Here is a 12,554-nt window from a genome sequence, read left to right on the forward strand (position 1 = left end):
TTGTCAGGAATGGGCAAAATGGGTGAAGAAAAGTGGGAGATTCAAGCTTCTAGTTATGGAGTAAGTTTGGGGGATGAGAGGTATAGCATAGGGAACATATTCAATTGTCCTTTAATATCATTGTATAGTGGCAGATGGGAGTTACACTTATGGGGATCATAACAATGTATAGAGTTGTCGAATCACTATGCTGTACACCTGAAACTAGCATTGTATGTCAATTACATGTCAATAAAAATACATAGAAAGCAAATATTTTGAGGTGATCAAGGAGTAATTAGCAAAGTCCAAATGCAGGGATACAGTAACATACAATGCTACCCTTAAAAATAAAACATTCAGTTATCTTAGCAGCAAAAATTGGGGTTATTTAGGAATAACAGGGAATTGCGATTAAGGACATGTAAGCTATGGCAAAACCATACACAAGTCCAGCAAACAAAAGGAAGGAAAGCTAATTTAATGGAGAAGAAGGAGGAAGTTTGGAGGGGTTGATCTGAACAAAAATCCATTGGAAAATCAAGAGTGCAGGGTGATGACAGTTTCTCATTGACTGAAGTTTCTTATAGGAGATGCAGTGTACAACTTTCCTTGGTGGGGCCTGTAACTGATTCTTTCCTCTTGATTATCCTTTCATTAGGGTCTGTAATTGACAGTTCTTCCTGTAATTGATGTTGAATATTAAGGTTCCCCTGTTTAGCCTTCAACTTCACGTTAATGAGATGTCCCTTTATTAATTTTCATAGCATGTATCAGCCAATGGCATGTTGAGTACAAAAGTAATAGCCAACTCTTAGCTCCCAAATTTTAGAACAGAGTTTCCCAACCAATAAGCTCTCTTGTGCCATAGGACCTTCTGAGACTTTAAGTCATCTACAGAGATTAGGGAGCTGAAAACTTCAGGTTAGCCACCTCCAGTCTTGAGCAGCTTTTTCTAGGACTCTGAGGAGAACTACTTGAGTAGATGGGAGTTGAATGGGGTCTCAGTACCTGAGACCCGAGAGAGAATACAAGGAGTTACATCTGGCTCTCTCCAGTGCGCAGAAATACACTGTGCATGGGCAAGGAAGTGTCCACCACCCGGGCATGTGATTCCACAGGCACCTGCAGTTGCCTGTTGTGGAGCAAGTAAGTTCAGGTGGGATGCCCAAGTAGCAAGGAGCAAGCTGTCCAACAAGGACGTGACTGGTAATTAGGGAAGATGAGCAGGGACATATCCAGGCCTTGGCCCTAAATCTCTTGGATACTTCTGTCCCTTTTGGTAGATTTTTTTTTACAGATTATTTACTTACTTACTTACTTACTTACTTACTTACTTACTTACTTAAGAGAGAGAAAGAGCACAAACAATGGGAGCGGCAGGCAGAGAAAGAGGTAGAAGTAGGCTCCTGGCTGAGCAGGGAGCCCAACATGGGGCTTGATCCCAGGACCCCAGGGATCATGACCTGAGCTTAAGGCAGACGTTTAACCAAGGAGCCATCCAGGTGCCCCTACATTTGCCTTTCAGGGCTTGCAGCAGAGTGACTCCTCTAACAATATATACACAAATAGAAAATGAGAGCTTCATCACTATTTTAAAAGATTGATATGAAGTTTCATTTGATACAAAATTCATTCCCTCTTCACAATTTATTCCAACAAAGCAACTTCCAAGAAAAAGCAAAAGAAGACTATTGGACTCCTTAAATACCATTTTAACTGTTGTGGAAGTTTTGAATGATTATTTATAAAAGTTCAAGTTTTTCTTACCTATTCATGAAAACGAATTTTGCATCCATGGTAATGATGAAGTATTTTGAAGACGTTATTCTTTAAGAGTCTTGTCTAAGAACTGCACACAGCATATAACAAGAGAATAAAAAACAGTGTTTGTGAACATTAAAAAAAATGATTACCTTTAACCTATAGGAGAACTAATAATTTAGTATTTATTTTAAAATATTAGTTTCTAAAATAATAAGGCCAAGGAACACAAGTAACGAGACAGATACACACAAAATATCAGTTAACTTTCTGAATTGAGAGCCACATACCTGTTTTAAAGCTCAGGAGGCCATTTGAAATTTATTTTGGTAATGTAATGTAGTTAAACCTGCATGGTATCAATTTAATGATTTTTTTTCCCACTGACATGCTTTAATAACATGTATGAGGTCTTATCACTGTCCTGTTCCTGCGCTTTCAGCATCTCATTTGTATGCAAATTCTCTTGCATGCAACTTACTCTCTGGTAAATGCAACCAGCGGATTGAGTGTCTCCGTAATTATGTTCCATCCTTGTCTACCCTATTTGTTTCTTATTATATCACTGTGGCAGTCCCTGCTTCGTGTTCCAGTCATGAATTACAGAGTGGCTCCAACAGTCATTTTTCTTATGGGTGATGGGCCGCTCTACCTCCTTTTCCTTAAGGCGTTACCCGCTTACCCTTACTTTCAAGACCAAATGTGCGAGGCTTGTTCTGTCTTCCTTCTGGTTGTCTCCTTCTGTTTCTTATTTATTTTCTAACTAGAAGCCTTTTGGTTCTAAGAGAGATAATTTGTTCAACTTACTAATAACCTTTTCCTCCCCCTCCCTTGGTTTGATTTGTGTGATAGTGAAATATGAAGCGAAATTATTTTATATACACATGTATTTTTGGGTTCCTCACTAGGGCCGAGAAATCTAATGAAAATTCCACATGGGACAGCCATACCAGGAATAAACACTATGCGGATAGATTTACGTATAAATACAAGCATAATATGTATACCTGCTTCTACACATGCATGTAAGTGTATGCGAATGAAGTGTGTGTGTGTGTGTGTGTGTGTGTGTGTGTGTGTGTGTGTGTAGGGAGAGAGACTGTGTTCTGAAACAGTAAGACCTATGTTTGAACCTTACATCAATCATTAATTATCGGTGTGACCTTGGGCAATTTCTTAAACTTCTGGACTCCATTTTCCTCATTGGTAAAATAAGGATAGGGATAATATCTGTCTCATAGGGTTTTGTGAGAAATAAATTAATTAATACCTATAGAGTGCTTCTTGGTACATTATAAGCATTCAACAATCCTGTCAGCTGTTTCTTTATCACACAGAAAAAATAATATAGACATACACATACAGACATTGATGAGATTGGATCCTCCATACTCACTCAGCCAAAATTTACAGCACCGGAGTGCCAGCATCATGCAAGAATGCTCGGAGGTGCAAGGATGGAGAGTCTCTGCTCTTGGAACATCCATGATCCTCCCCAGTCGGATGTACATCCATGGTCTTCCCCAGTCTTCCCCAATGTGGACCCCCATGGGCCTCCTCCCTCAGTCTGCTAGTGGTGGGTTATTGCTGTGTGGGCGGTGAAAGGAGCCTGGAGGGGGAAGGTGGAGGAGGTGTGGCCTGGGAGTCCGCAGAGGTCAGCTCAGGTCAGCTCATAGGTAGGACAGCTGGCGGAAAATGCCTTTTCTGAATTTCTGTTACAAACGCACAACAAAGAATCTTTTTTTTTTTTTAAAATAAAGGCATTCTGCTTCACTGGGAGTAGCTCTCCTTGGTATGAAATTTACAAATTTCACATCAAATTCATGCAAATTTCAAGGAGTTTTCAGAATAGTAAGGGAAACAAAGAAATAGGATGTTCCCCACAACTTGCTGAATACTTACCCTGGGCACCGTGATGTTGTTTAATTTAGGCAATGGCTCTGACGCTCTGACGTGGGTATTGTAAGAGACGAGGAGGTTGAACTTAAGAAATGTATCTGAGTTTCCACAGCCAGTAAATGGTAGAGGCAGGATTCGAACCCAAGTCTTTCTGACATCAGCATTCACCCTCCTAACTACCAAATCGCCCATGGTATCTTCCAACATGGAGACCCATGGCTGCAGTGGTGGCTGGCAGGTGTCATGAATTATGCCTCAGAGAGGAACAATGAGGAAGGAATTTTAGTGTCTGTGGGGATTTTCCAGTTAGCCAGTGGGTGTAAAGGCATCCCTTACAGAGGAATAGCATGGGAAAAACATCAACCTAAAGTAACCTAGATGTTCAGGAAATCCCCAGGGGCATGGTATTGTTGGGTGGTGAGGAAGGAGGGTGGTAGTGAGCATGACAAGAGATCATGTTGGAGAGGGTCAGGACTTTGGGATTTTCTCATAGGTGATGGGGGGGGAGGGTTATGCAAGGAGGCATTGAAGAGTTTAAGGACTGGGTTTGGGGTAGGGACTTATAACATTAACATTTTTGCAGGCATTTCCAAAGAAAATTTAGAGGCAGTTTGGAAAACACTCTAGAGCCTGTCACCTGGGAGATGAGTTTAGAGACTATGTGTCCACATTTCTGATCATGTATCCTTCTCGGTAAAAAAGACTTCAACAGATTTCCGGTAAATGTATGTTTATTCACAAATGATCATAATACAACTATATTCAAACATTGCGTGCATTCAAATGTACACAAAAAAGTAGACACTAAAGATGTGACATAAAAATAAATGTGAGGTTTGGGACTAGATGGAGCTGGTAACCACCAGCACAATATTATGAATATATTCAATGTCACTGGATTATGCATTTTAAAATGGTTAATTTTATATTATGTGATGTGACTCTAACCTCAACACAAATAAAAAACAAGCAAGCATGAGCAATATTCAAAACTTTTCTCCCCCAACTCTGAATTTTCTTGCATACCTTGGGCACACATGCCCTTTTGGGGTGTGGGGCATTGATGATGAAGCCTGATGTAAGGGCCTGGCTATAGGAAAAGAGAAGAAAGAAAGAATTTGAGGTGTGATTTAAGAGGTAGAACTGACAGGGCTTGGTAATTAAAGGTGGAGGAGTATGTGAGAAAGGAAAGAAGGCAGGAAGATACCCTGTTTCTGATTTGAATATTGGACTATAAAAGAAAGAAAGGTTTTCCCTGTGCCCAGGACCTAAAGTTGCCAATACTTGGATAATGCCCTGTGGTTGGCATAGGCTTAAGTGGGGCAGTTTCTAGGTTTGTTCAGAAGTGAATCCAGAAGTAGGCAAGCTCAGGAGTGGGAAGCAGGAGCAAGTTGGGAACAAAGCAGGAAGGATTTCACAGGTTTCATGGAAAGGCAGGGGAGTGAGAGACCAGGGTTTCATCCTGGCCAGTTGAGCCAGAGTGCCTGGGGGACATGTTGGGAGATCAGCAAAGACTTGTGAATATATGGATATGGACTTGGAAAGAGGCCACCCATGGAGAACATGAACTACTAGACTAAGAATGGAGCCCTAGGGAGGGACAAAAATTAAGATGTTGGCAAAGGAATGGAAGCCTGACATGAAAGAGATTGCCTGACCCAAACCAGGAGAATGTGGAGTCATGGAGGCCAAGAGGGAAGTTCCAGAATGAAAGACATGGTCCCGGGTGTCAAATACTGCAGAGGGACAGGTAAGACAGGAACTGAAAAAGTGTCCCTCAGTAAGCTCCCTGGTGACAGAAAGTAATTCCAGAGAAGAATGGGATAGAATGGAAGGATGTGGAGCAAGAAGTCCTACTATTGTGGGTTGAGTAGTGAATGGAGATGAGTTGGTAGAAATCCTACAAATAAGGCAGCTTTGGGTCATCTGATTACTGATCTAGAGCACCTTCTCTCCTGCTGCATCTTATTCTAGAAAGTTCTAGAAGACTGATTACAGACCATGTGCAGGATAAGGCTTTTGGTTCCGGTCTCCTATATATGGGCAGTTTGGGAAGCCAGCAGAATTTCAGACAAGTAGTAGGCCATTTAAATCCGTGTACTTGAGGATAAGGATGTATTTAAAGGGTTCCAAAAATGTTCCTGGGATTCTTCTAAGGAGTCTACATAGAGTTAGGGACAGGCAGAGCAATAGAGAACTTCCTAGGCCTCCATAACCAATTACATTCCTTTGGTTCATGTCAGGTGGTCCCCAAGAGTGGGGCCCAGGCTCTTGCTTTCAGCCCTCTGGTAGACCTTGCCCTGCAGTGAATAACAGGAGGGCAGTTGGGTATCTGGTGGGGAAATGCCATTGGCTGGTTTAGTCACTCGCCTCCACACTTTCACATCCTCTATCAGCACCTGCACACTTCAGTTGTGACCACACACACTCTTCCTGTTTATATAGAAAGTGCCATTCAGAAAGCTTGCCAGGGAGATGGGAGCTCCACACACAGCCTCAGAAGAAAGAAGCTGAACGACTTATTTGAGAGAGAAAGAAAAGGAGCCTCTGAGTTGAGAGGTAAGATCAAGCTGTAGAATGTCTGGGTCTTCTGGGCTGCCATGGGTGGGAAAAAATAACCCTTGCCTTGGTACCCTTGTTCAGGGGTGCATCAGGGTAGCCTGGCCCTCCTCTTCAGGACCGGGCAGCACAGAGCACCCCCATTGCACCCCCATAGAGACCCATTGCACCCCATTGCACCCCAGCTTTGGGTAAATGGCTGGGCAGACTAAGAAGGCAGATTTGGAACATTATCAGAAAAGGCCACAGAATTCACATGGATGCAGCATGTGAAGAATATATACAGCCTTCATGTGGACGTGCTGATACCGAGGGTAGCTGGGCCTATGGGCCTTATGTATGTATGTATGTCTGCACCTTATTTAGACCATTAGGTGTACCCCTAAAAAAGAGGTTATGACATGGCACAGACTAGACCTCAGTGAATGGTCATAGAGAATAACGTCCCAGAGGCCTGGTCACAGGAAAGAGAAAATATGTGTGTTTTACCCGAAGGCCACCACTGCTTCTGCATAAATAACTCAGAACAAATGACCTCAACAACAGGGTCTGACAGCTCTATCCCATATTCTTTGGATAGCACATTATATACTATGCATGCACATATGCTTGGGTGTGCAGATATCATACATATATATGTATAGCGCTATCCACACACACACACACAATATACACATAGACACACATCTAATACAAAATAACAATAGTGACAATATTTTTGAAACCAGAGATCTGATGGTGTGACAAAGGATTTTGTTTCCTAATATGTGAATTCCTTGCAATTGAAGCTCTTACAAATGTAAAAGTAAAATCATGTTTAGATATGCAGCTCATAATCCCTTTTTTTTCAAAGGGTTGAATATTCACAAGGTAGAGCGTTCAGGAATTCTGCGACCTGTTATTGCAACAAAGATAACATAAGCCAACTGTTAACCAGTACCCACAAGAGCAAAGAAGTGACAGTAAACTCGTTCAAGTCTTGATTGTACAACTAAATAATCCATTAAAAAAATTATGGTGTCTGCTTTTCTCAGAAGTATCTGCCCCTTAGTGCAAAGTGAGGGAGAGTTTCTTCCTTTACGTAGGTCTGTTGGGGTTTCTCATCTCACTGCTGATGTGAGATTACTACAGTGAAAGTAACACAAACACTCAACGTGCTAAGGTTTTGGTTTTGCTTCTGTCTACTGTGGTTCTCTTTCTCCAAGTATCACCGGCATTTAGTGTTTAGTTGTCATGCATATTTTTATTTATTTGCATTTAGAAAATGAAAAAAATACATTGCTCGTTCACTGGATTTCTGGGCTCAAATCTTAACTCTAACACTTGCTGTGACTTCGGGCAAGTCATTCATTATAGCTCTCTGCATCAGGGTCCTGCCATCTGTAAAGTGGGTACAATAGTCCCTACCTCTTATGTAAGGTTTAGCAGAGCTAATACATGTAAAGTGCTTAGGAGAGTTCCTGGCACATTGAAATAGCTCAATAAGTATTAGTGAACATCATAATTTATTATTATTATTATTAATCGTCATCACCCCCTTCTCTGCAATTAAGCTGTTAGACTTGGGGCTGCTGGGTGGTCACTTTAGTGTCTGCCTTCACCTCAGGTCACGATCCCAGGGTCCTGGGATTGAGCTGCAGGTTGAGCTCCCTGCCCACAAGGAGTCTGCTTCTTCCTCTCCTCTCCATTCATGCTCTTTTTCACTCATTCATTCTCTCTCTTTCTCTCTCAAATAAATAAAATATTAAAAAAAAAAAGCTGTCAGACTTTAAGGGAAATGGTAGCAGAGTGGGAAAGATTGAAGATGGGAGGTAGAGTAGGTAAATGAGCGTATGAGGGGATACGGAGGAGGTCAAAGCAAGGATACCCAACACATGCAGTGCAAACCCTGCAAGATGTAGTAGAGAGGGGGTGCTGGGAAAGGAGCCCAGGGCAGAGCTTCCCATGAGTCCTGCTGGTGATGGGAACAAGCTCCAGAGCTTGGTGGATTTGATGACATGAGTTCATACACATCCGTGTGTCCATGTACACAGCAACCTGGGCAGCAGATACCTGTAACCAGCATCCATATGACAGTACATGGCATGGGCCCAGTGTCTGTCACTTGCATGTACATGTCACATGCCTTCTCATGCTGTTGCATTAGATTGCTAGTGATTGTGCCTATTTTAGAAGATAGCTGGTAGCTGGCCCAAGGGTGCAGAGCTGGGTGGGACCGGGCAGTGTTGGGGTCTGAGGGTCTGACCATCTCCGGACTCTGTGTACCTAAGCTGCCAGTGTCGCCTTTCCAGTACTGAGTGGTATTGAAATGTGAGTGATGAGAAAGCCAGGTCCCAGAGAATTCAGAAACAAGTTGAAAGTCTTGCTGAGATTTAACAGTCTGGGGAGGAGCTGGATGCTGGTGTCTGATTTCTAGACTCTTTATTCTACACATCAGTTCAGAGAAAGACCTTGCCTGCCTCCTGACGTTGACAGCTATGGGACTCCCTCAATAACCCACTTTCTCTTCCATGCTTCAGCTTCTTTATCTGTAAAATGGGTATAATAACCTGTCCTACATAGATCACAGAGTTTTAGGAGATTCCAGTGAGGGTACATTTGCAAATTACTATTCTTTCTTATTCATGTAGGAGAAAAATGTGAGAAAGCGACTTTCAGTACAGGCAGTTATAGGAGAAGGGAAAGGGAAAATATAAATGATATTGGTTCTTAATGATGCATCATTAGGTAGGATTTAGCTCATTTTTTCAAATAGCTGTTTTGCTCTCTGGTACTGATGTTCCATAAATCTGTTGAGTCATTCCCATACATGGAAAATTAATTTATTGCCAATTTTTATGATATTACAAATCAAATGGCAGCGACTGTTCTTCCACAAATCCTGTAGCACATTCTACAAGTTCTTTTATTTTTTGCAAATCTGATCAGCAAATGGTGCTCTCATTTTTGTTTTCATTGGCTCTTCTCTGATTATCAATGTGTTGATTCCCGGTGTTTTAAAACATAACTGCAAGAAAATAAAAACATTATCCCTCATCCAAAAAACAGCCCAAATCCATGTTCCTTTTAAAGTGAAGTAGCACCATTTTTCTCGTGATTGAAATACAAACAGGTATTTGTGTACAAATGTGAACCCACTGAAAAGCACCTTGCCAGAGATTTCTCCTTATACCTATTATCAGTGCAAAGAATAGGGGGGGGATTATCATGAAGACGAGACAACGAGACTCCTGCAATAACTAATAAACATGACAATTTGATTTATTAATGGTCCTCCACTGTAGTCTGTTGACAGATTTTTCTTTATGGAAAAATTACCATGGTTTAAATCTCTATCATATGGCACTTAATTCAATCGACAATATGTTACCAATTAGATCCTGCTTAAACTACCATCAGCCAGCAGACCACGGAACATGTTAAGTAGGATGACAATCAGATAACTAGTAAAATGCTTTGCGGCAGCTTTCTCAGGCCCAGGGTGCAGTGCTGAAGCAATGGAAAATGAAGAGAGTAAGGGCAAGTCTAGCATTTACTTCTCCCCATTCTGAAAAAAGAAGTTGTTTCAGGTTCTCCCGAAAGTGTACGAAGAGTTGGGTTTGAGTTGGTAGTTGCATCTGCTGATACTCGCTATCCCTCTTCCAACCCTCCATGCTCTTGCTTCCTTTGATGATAAATTTGCAAGCTGAGAGGCATTCTACTCCCAAATCCTCTCTAATGTGATAATGTAGAACTTCAGCTCAGTCTTGATGTCCCATTTAGTCACGTGTTTTATGAGTTCACCTTTCTCCCAAGCACCAGCTGTTGACAGCAGTAAAATAATTCTTGGTAAGTGGGATGAACTTCTTTTCTTATTTTTGTTTTGAATTGCGTGTTGTGCTAAACAAAAGGGCAATCTTTTGGAACAATGGTGGCGGGGGTGGGGGTGGGGTGGGGAGGGGGTGGCGCTGACTAGGTAGGTATAAAGTAGAGTAGCAAGTGAAGGGGTCTGAAGGCCAAGCACCCAGAACCAGTACGAACACCATTAAGAACAACAGTAATAGGAACTTGAACACAGTTTGCACCATGTAATGTGGCCACCACTGTGACAGATATGACCTCAATTGTCCCCACTTTGGGGGATTACTTAGGTAAAATACAGAATCTCAGAGAAGGGAGAGTGTGATGAGCTGCTTCTAGGTCACATGCCTGTTCCCAGAGAAGGGTCAGGTCTGTCCATTTGACTTCAGGTTCTACTTCCCAGGGCTATGTACAGGAAGGCATCCTCAAAAGGAAGAATGCAGTGACAACAGGAAGGGGTGGATAGTTGGAAGGTGACAGCAAAAAAATGGCAAATGTCTGCCCCATAGTTACTGCGCTGCAGCCTCTGAGTGGAGGCTGGTTAGTTATAAATGAGAGAGATCAGCCATTGGTGGTTTGTTTCCATAGATAGGTGCACAAAAGGGGGAACTAGGAGACAGACCCCACTGCTTCCCACATTCTCATTCTGGCCACTTTGCATCTATAGCTTTACTTGGCATGAGACCCAGGAATTTTCCTGAAGATCTGAGCAATAATATGGAACTTCCTTCTAAATCACAATAATAAGTACTGTTTCCTCAGCTCTTACCTATGCCAAGTCCTTTTCTGAGTCCTCATAACAGCCCTACAAAGTAGATATTCACATGTAGAGAATAGAGGTTCTAAGGTTAAGTGACCTGCCCAAGTGCGTACAGTTAGAGGGAGGTTCAAACCGAGGCCTCCATTCCAGCCAGCCTTAAGATGGTCCTGAGTCTAGGCTGTGCAGCAGCAGTACACATGGCAGTATTTGAATAAAACCCCTTTTCCTCCAGGACACCACACTGTGTGTTGTGTGTGTGTGTACATGTGCATGCATGTATGTGCTACGGGCACACATAACCAGGAAAAATGCTGAGAGGAAAGTTAGGGGCTCAGAGAAAAAACATCCCATATGTTATAACTTTGCCTGGGCTGTCCCTGTTTCTAAATACCGTGACAATATTTTTTGAAGCAAAGATCAAAGGACATATGGTCTGACTCATGGGTTGACAAAGGGAAAAATATTTGAAATTGGAAATATCTGGCACAATTTGAGATGTGTGGCTACAATCATTCTCAGAGCACCTGGAAATCATGGAGTACTTTTTGAAACACTTTGAACTAGTGGCATATTAAATCCCATTCTCCAAACTAGGAATAATTTTATCAGCTAAAATGAGGACTGTTGGATATATTGGCTATTTGGTTCCATAGCTGTGAAACTTCTTGCTCATGAAAATAACAAAGGTGTGAAATCTGTTTACATCACCTGTAAAATCATTAGAAATAATAAGAGAATTCTTTATACAAAAATAAATAGATTTCTTATGGCAAAAATAACCAGTAAGAAAATATAATGAGAAAAAGGGGATATAATTCACAAAAACCACTGCAATTTAAATACCTAGAAAAGAACCTAAGAGAAAACACATGAGACTATATGAAAAAAAATCTACTTAGGTTTGTGAAACATATAAATGAAAATGCATAATGTGTGGAGACTAGATAAGCAGACTCAGTATTTACTCTCACCAAACTAATTTGTATGCCAAAAATATATAAAATAAAATTTCCAGTACAGTTGGGGAAGAAGGGGACCTGATAAAATTCCAATCTAAAATTCTGATGAATTTTAGATTAGAATAACCAGGATATTCTTGGGGAGAAAAAAGAAGAAAAGGTGTGGGGTTGGGCAGGCATAGTGCTTGCCTTGGGGGGTATGAAAGTTTCAGTGGTCACATGGTTCCAGGTGGATAAACAGATCAATAGGAGAGAAGAGAAAGTTCACACACATGTACACTCACACATGCAAATTTAGTAAATGATAAATGTATTGAATTGGTAATACCAAGAATGAGGACAATAATATCGGGAATGGTCAGTCCTCATTTGACTTGATTCTTTGGCAGATCTGACAGTTTTTTGCTCTTTCTTTACCAAAGCAACTTCCATCTCTGCCTCCAGAGCATCATTTTCTTACTTCTCTTCCTATCTCACTGGGCACTCTGCTACCACCTCCTTTTTGTGTTTCTTCTCCAACTCTTCTACATCTCTAGATGGTAGAGTGCCCAGGGCTCAGTCCTCCAACTTCTCTCCTCCATTTGTGCTCATTCCCTGGGACATCTGGTCTGATATGACCTTGGAAACACCAACAATGCCCAGACTTACTTCTCCCAGCCCTGATCTCTTTTCTGACTAGATACAAGGCTGCCCAGCAACACCCAATGTCTCTATTTGAATGTATATTTAGCCTCCTAATCTTAACATGTCCAAGATAGAATTCCTGATTTCCCTGCCTCCAAGCTTCTCCTCCT

General features: G+C 41.6%; 1 protein-coding gene across 2 annotated transcripts in view; it reads left to right on the forward strand.

Annotated features, from left to right (window-relative positions):
* Positions 1-6,125: 6,125 nt before the first annotated feature.
* AFF3 (AF4/FMR2 family member 3) overlaps positions 6,126-12,554 on the forward strand; it is a 564,761-nt gene continuing 558,332 nt past the window's right edge. For both annotated transcript variants that reach the window (XM_041757150.1, XM_041757149.1), the window contains exon 1: positions 6,126-6,201. The gene's annotated coding sequence lies outside the window, so the exon portion shown is untranslated. The remainder of the gene's footprint in view (positions 6,202-12,554) is intronic.

The sequence above is a fragment of the Vulpes lagopus genome, chromosome 5, assembly GCF_018345385.1.
Source record: "Vulpes lagopus strain Blue_001 chromosome 5, ASM1834538v1, whole genome shotgun sequence".
NCBI lineage: Eukaryota > Metazoa > Chordata > Mammalia > Carnivora > Canidae > Vulpes > Vulpes lagopus.